This window comes from Lycorma delicatula, chromosome 5, assembly GCF_047948215.1.
Source record: "Lycorma delicatula isolate Av1 chromosome 5, ASM4794821v1, whole genome shotgun sequence".
NCBI classification, from domain to species: Eukaryota; Metazoa; Arthropoda; class Insecta; order Hemiptera; family Fulgoridae; genus Lycorma; species Lycorma delicatula.
The window spans coordinates 15,417,748-15,424,380 of record NC_134459.1 but is presented as its reverse complement, the minus strand read 5'-3'; positions in this window follow the sequence as shown (position 1 = coordinate 15,424,380).

Sequence of the window (6,633 nt, the reverse complement as noted above, 5' to 3'; positions counted from 1 at the left end):
GTTTCTTTATTAAAGCACGTGTTCATTTATTTATCAATGACATTGTTGATGTAATTGATTGCAAATTCCAACTGCATGCAGATTTTTGAAATTATATAGAATAATATTTGCACAAGACGATAATATTAATAAAATATGCGAGTTATTAATCACAGGCACAAACCAACTTTATGGCCCTTAAATTGCAAAAACCTCAGGTTATATCATTTTCAAGGAAGACTTCCACCTCGTATTGCAGTTACATCACTGGAAATGTGCCTATAAACAGAATATATGAAACGAAGCATCTAGGAATGTTGTTTGATGACAAGTTTCTCTTAGTAAAACACGTGGAAAAGATAATCGGTAGAGCTAGGAGAAATGTTGGTCTCTTACAATGGATGGCTCGTAACTTGAACATGGATGTTCACAGAAGCGTGAACATCTGTGTTCTTCTATATGTCAATTGTGAAGTCTGATATTGAGTAGTTTGGAATCGTGACCGAGAATGCACCTCTATTATGATTGAGAGTGTACAGGAAAGGTTTCTCTCGTGACTTAAGAGGAAGTTTTATCTTCCGCTATCTACCACGAAAAAATGGATCCGTCAAGCATTCGACTTCTTCTTCTTAGTGATCTAGGATGCGCTTCTCTGGGATACCCTGCATTTTTCATCGTCTACTGTACGGAAAATTTGTCCGGAATTAGCCCTGTGCCGATCGGTTTCTTGTGTTAATTACACAAAAAGCCAAGCCTAATATATATAATTACCATAATAATGGCCTTTTATTATAACAATATAGTTTGTGGTTTGCTTTTTCTGATGGAATGTGTTTATATTTGTTTGTAAATATGATGTATTTTTTTTTTATTTTTAAACTATTGCCGTTATCTGTACAAAAATATTTTTTGTTGAATGTATCACACACAAAGTGTTGAGTAGCTATTCTGCTGTATTAAATAATTCTTTTTTCCGTCGCATCTTTATTTTTCCCGTCCCCGGAGTCGGACAGGCAATCAAGCATAAACTCAACTCCGAGGGGGTGCCATCGCCTCGAACTACCTCGACGGGAACAAATCCCTATCCAGCCAGCTGGGACTCGGTTGGTTATTGTCATTCCATGCCTCTAATGAGGATCTCCCAAAGGAATCCCCCACCGGGACTACGGTCTTACCTTCCCTCCGAAGATACTGCAAGGGAGTCCCCTTCCGATCATTAATGATGGGACGCCGGCGCCTCCCACACCTCCTGGACGAGGCTGTCCGCCGCAAACACAACTCCAGGACAGGCATCACCGACTTACGACGCGAGTGAAGCCTTACAATATTGACCCGACCCCCGGGTTCATGTCCGTGCACCTTGCAGTCCTTCCGCTAGTGCCCGGCCTCTCCACAGAAAAAGCAGTGGTTACTCCTGTCCGTACCGCAACAAGATTGAGCCCTATGGCCCACATTCCAGCACCGGAAACATACGTTATCAAAGGTGCGTCTTGTGATTCTACAGGCCATCCACCAAATACTGATCCGCCCATCGAATAACAATATTTCCTCAAGGATGGGCGGCACCGCTATGTGACCTTGCAAAATTCCGCAATGAGTTCTTCTTTTGTCGTCAGAACGTTCACATCCTTAACCAAGATGTGGTTCCTCCGACCACCACTCCCCCCCAACACTGTTCTGACGCCTTCCACCTTTGTACAGAGATCTCCTGACGATTTGAACCTGAGAACTCCGACTTCGAAATCAACTGATTTTCGATAACGAGTTTATCATTAGACCAACCCAGTGGGTAAATTTAGGTTTTAAAAAACAGAATAATCTTTGTTATTATTATTTTTTTATTATCTACTGTTAGATTTACATTACTATTTGGATTACTAATTATTTTGTATGCTATTACAACGTTATAATTTTCCTCTATATTTAAATAATAATAACGAAGAAGTTTCTAATTTTTATAAATTTTATAAGATTTAATGTTTAATGTAAATCAAGAATATAGAAGCACCTCTAATTTACATTAATTTAGGCGGCTTTAAACTTTTGCTATAATTTTTTCTTCTTTTTTTTTTAACGGTTAGAGTAAGCATGTTTTATATGCATAATGGATTATTTTTAAGTTATACTTGACAAAACTGTACAAATTAAAAAAAAAAAAGAAAAAACTATGAAAATTTATTAGACAACGTCCAGTGTAATATGGACGTTAATCTATCTCTCTACGTCATACTTCACTTTCTCCTGATAGTATTATAATCTGTGTACATGTGCGCGTAAGCGCGTCTGTTTATGTTTACCTTTTGTTTATGTACGCTTGAATCATCAGTCTTACGATATTTGCCTATCTGTCAGTAGAACTTGACGTTCTCCCCACATAATCTAATAATATTATATATTACCGAAAACTAGGTGATATTGTTGTACAGTCGCTGTTGTACCATTCGCTTCTGCCATTATCTTATCAAATCCTAATAATAACAACAGGAGTAATAATAATAATAATAATAATAATAATAATAATAATAATAATAATAATAATAGTGATAATAATAATTCTTGTGTGTGTATATATATATATATATATATATATATATATATATATATATATTTGCAGAACGATCAAAAATGCTGTTTCTAAACTTTCCCGTAATTAACACGAGGTATAACAATTGATTTTAACCTCTTTCCCCAATTAACTTCCAAATTTCCATAACATTAATACTCCATCCATACATATCATGCCAAATATGAAAATTTTTTATTCAGACTGTTCGAGTTATTTAAATAAAGGTAAAAAAATACGAACTTACAAATGAACAGAATATGTCCCTTCCTTTTTTCTTTTCTTTAGTTTTAAATCATGCTTGAGTCCAATATAAAAAAAAAATCTGACATGAACATCACTTGACTTATTTCATTTGAAAGTGAAATACGATCCTCCAATTCTTTTATAAATCGGACAGTTACACAATTTCTGAAATATTAGTTTTAATTAATATAAAATATTTACCCAATTATTAATTCAATAATCTTACATGAAATATTAGGATAGAATAAAATTCCCTTTATTATTCGACTCGTATTACTAGATTAGTATTATTCGTATCTTCGTGATTTGCTGATTAACAAAAATTTTAGATTTCTAGTGTGTCGGATAAATAAAAGATAATGATAATAATAATAATTAAATTATTTCGTTTAGTGAACTTCTGTATACTGGTTACAAATCATTTCCTGTTATTAGTTAAAAAATGGTCCGCAAGTGAAAAAAAAAAAAATTAGAGAAAAGATTAAAGAAATTATGTTGTTTTTTTTTTAATAATTCAAATGGGAGTGAAGATATATTTGAAGGAATATTTTAAATAAAAAATGTAACTGTATTTATTAAAAAGAATACGACCGAGTTAAAGTACATAGTAAAGATATGAAACAGCTGCAAACTAGTGTAATACAAAACATTACCTTTAAAAAAAAAAGAAGTGAAACAGAACTAACTAAAGACAAAGATGCAACATAAAAACAATAAATCATCTCTTATTATTGACAAAATAACGACAGCTGTCCAGTATATTATTAAAAAAACCTCTAGGATTGAAATTTCGTATCTCATGTACATGTGTCATGCGTTAAAATATATATATATGTGTGTGTGTAGAGACAGAGAGAGAAAGTGAGAGAGACATAGTTTGAAAGCACTGTGTGTCTCTGCTGTATAAACGATTCATTATGAACAACTAACAAAAATATTCACTTCTTTTATTCCTTCCTTTTGTTTTTTTGACTATGCGATCTAATTGTATGTCCATTATGTTTCACTACATACACACACGTGCGTAGGCAAAGCAAATAAAATGTTTAGGCTGCAGATTTAAAGGAAAGAACTTTATAATAATTTTAATACTATACGAATATAATTTTATAAATGTGTCTTTGATTAAATGTTTTTAATTTTTTTGCATTTCCAAGCGTACAACGTAGAACGGATACGAGGTCTATTAAAATATTAAAAGCTGATAATTTTTATTAATTTACTATTATTTTTTGTTACTAATTATTTTTATTATATTTAATGCAGGAAATAAAAACAGACTAATAATTATAAGTTTACATTACGGTACAAAAGCGTACTGCCGAAATAATTATCTGCTATAACTCGATTGTTAGTCAACGGAATTTTACAAATGAGGTGTCATTTTGTTCAAAATAAAATGCGTAATAAATTTTGTAATAAGTAAAAATTTAAAAAAACAAGCAAACAATTATAAAGACAATAAAGAATAAAAAATTAAGATAGCCGCCATTTTTAAGGTGACGTTTTCCAAATTTAATTAAACGTTCTTGAGAATTTTTTTGTTGAAAATCACAAAATGGCGTCCAAACGGAAAACAAAACACGAATTTAAAAACTCTAGAAATTGGTTTATTTACATGAAGATTACATTCACGAAAATCAGGTTGAAATTTTCATTTGTTATCGAGAAATTAAAAAAATAGCCGGGTTTCAAAAAAAAAATTAAATCCATTTTAACCCTTTAAAGTCGAAATTTCAAAAAATCTAGAAATTAACTTATATGTTAACATACACCAAAAGATGAAGCTGATAACTTCATTTTTTATCCAGAAATTTAAAAAAGATTTATTACTCTATTTTACACCTTTAAAAACGATTTCAAAAATTCCTTTCTTACTGTGTATTTACACCATAAGAAGAACCTGTATACAAATTCTCATCAATTTATCTTCAGTAGTTTATGCTTGGCGTTGATTATGAATCACTCACGATATGTTGTATATAAATTCAATAAGATGTCTATTTAAAAATATCTTGTGAGCTGCTCGCCACCAAGCGAAGCCGAATGAGATGTGCAGCTCCATAACGGATTATTTATTATTTACATATTTTAAGAAATAATTTTCGATCTTAATGTAGCCTATGACATTCCGAATTACATAATGAAGATATTTTTAAAATTTGGTAGGCATTAGTTTAGAGGTTCTTAAGATTTTTACTAATAAAAATTGAAAATATTATAATATTTTTAAATAATATTTAATATTTATAATATTTTTAATTTTTTTACGTTTCCTCTTTATATAATAGAGAGATTAAATTATAGACTCTATGTAACCTGAAAATATACTCTAAAGTTTCTGTCCATGTGGTGGTAAAAATTATTTTCTAAATTTTATCGCTTTTTTTTTACGTTTCATGAGAATAAATGGTAAATTTATTTAATTTGAAATATTTTTATTAAATAATTAGTAGGAACTCTGTCCTTGTTAAGTATTTTCCTTGCTCGGGTTGGATTTTAACCAAACTACAAGATCATTAAACTAAAGTGGAAAATTAAGTTCATCCCCCTTTTACTGAAAATCTGCATTAATTACATTATACCAGACAGAGTTTTTTTTCTTGTTTTCAACCTCATATTTATTTTACACGATTGCCCAAAAAGGAGTATAATGTATTTAGGGTGTATGTTTGTTACACCATAGCAGCTCAACGTCGGAACTGATTTAGATGTATGACCCCGCGTTGGAATCCTTTCGTTACCGGGAGAGTTGTAAGCTATATATATATATAAAATAGATTTTAAAAACTTTGTAAATAAATTTATACTATATTCAAATCTATATAAAAATTGTCACCCGCACGCTCTTTTATTACCCTATGTTAATAATTATTCTACATTAAATTGCAATGTTTGTCAACAATTTTTTTTTTTTGGCAGTTGTGTTTTTATTTTTAATATTTATCTCTTTTAACATTCATATCTACCACGATAATTTATACCTTTATTTGTACGTTCCATACTGTCAATGTTTCAGTACGTAGCGCTTCACATCATAAGATAACATCCTAATGAAACTTTTTAATTATTACAATTTGTAATAAAAGCAGATTTATTTGTTCACAAAAGATCTCATAGTTTCTGCCGGACTATTTTTAATTTTTATTATTTTTTTTTTTACATTAATAAAATTCTGTAAGTTTTGGTATATTGTATTTTAATAAATTAATTTCACATTATCTTCTTTTCCATTTTCCATTTTCTTTTTCATTTCATTGTTTTTTATTTTATTCCTCTTTATTTTCAAAATAAATTTTTCTCCTCATATCGAACAGATAAAATTAACTTCTTCTAACTCGTTAAAAATCATAAGATTTTAATTTTTACTGTATAGATAGATATAAAGTACTATAACTGGTCTAATTTGACCATATGCGGTTTTCATCGGATCTTGAAACATTTTGGTGCCTAACGGACCCAATAAACCGGATGGAAATTTTCCGAATGTTAATATCCGTATGTACGTGTGCGTGTGTTCGGTGTTGGCCTCTAAATTATCTCATATCTCCGGAACTACTGGACCGATTTTGACCAATCTTGGTCAGATTACTTCTACATATGAGCCATTAATGCCGTTAATTTTTCAACTTTAAACATCAAGGGGGTGAGGCTGTAGAGGAAAGTCACCTTAAGTATCTCAAGATTTCGTCTATTTAAGGTCATATTTTTCTTAGGCGCATTTGTTAACGATTAAAAAACAAATTTTGTAAAATCGCACCCTCCCTTCTAAATGCTCTAAACTACTTTTCTTTCTTTTTCCTGTTTAGCCTCCGGTAACTACCGTTTAGATAATTCTTCAGAGG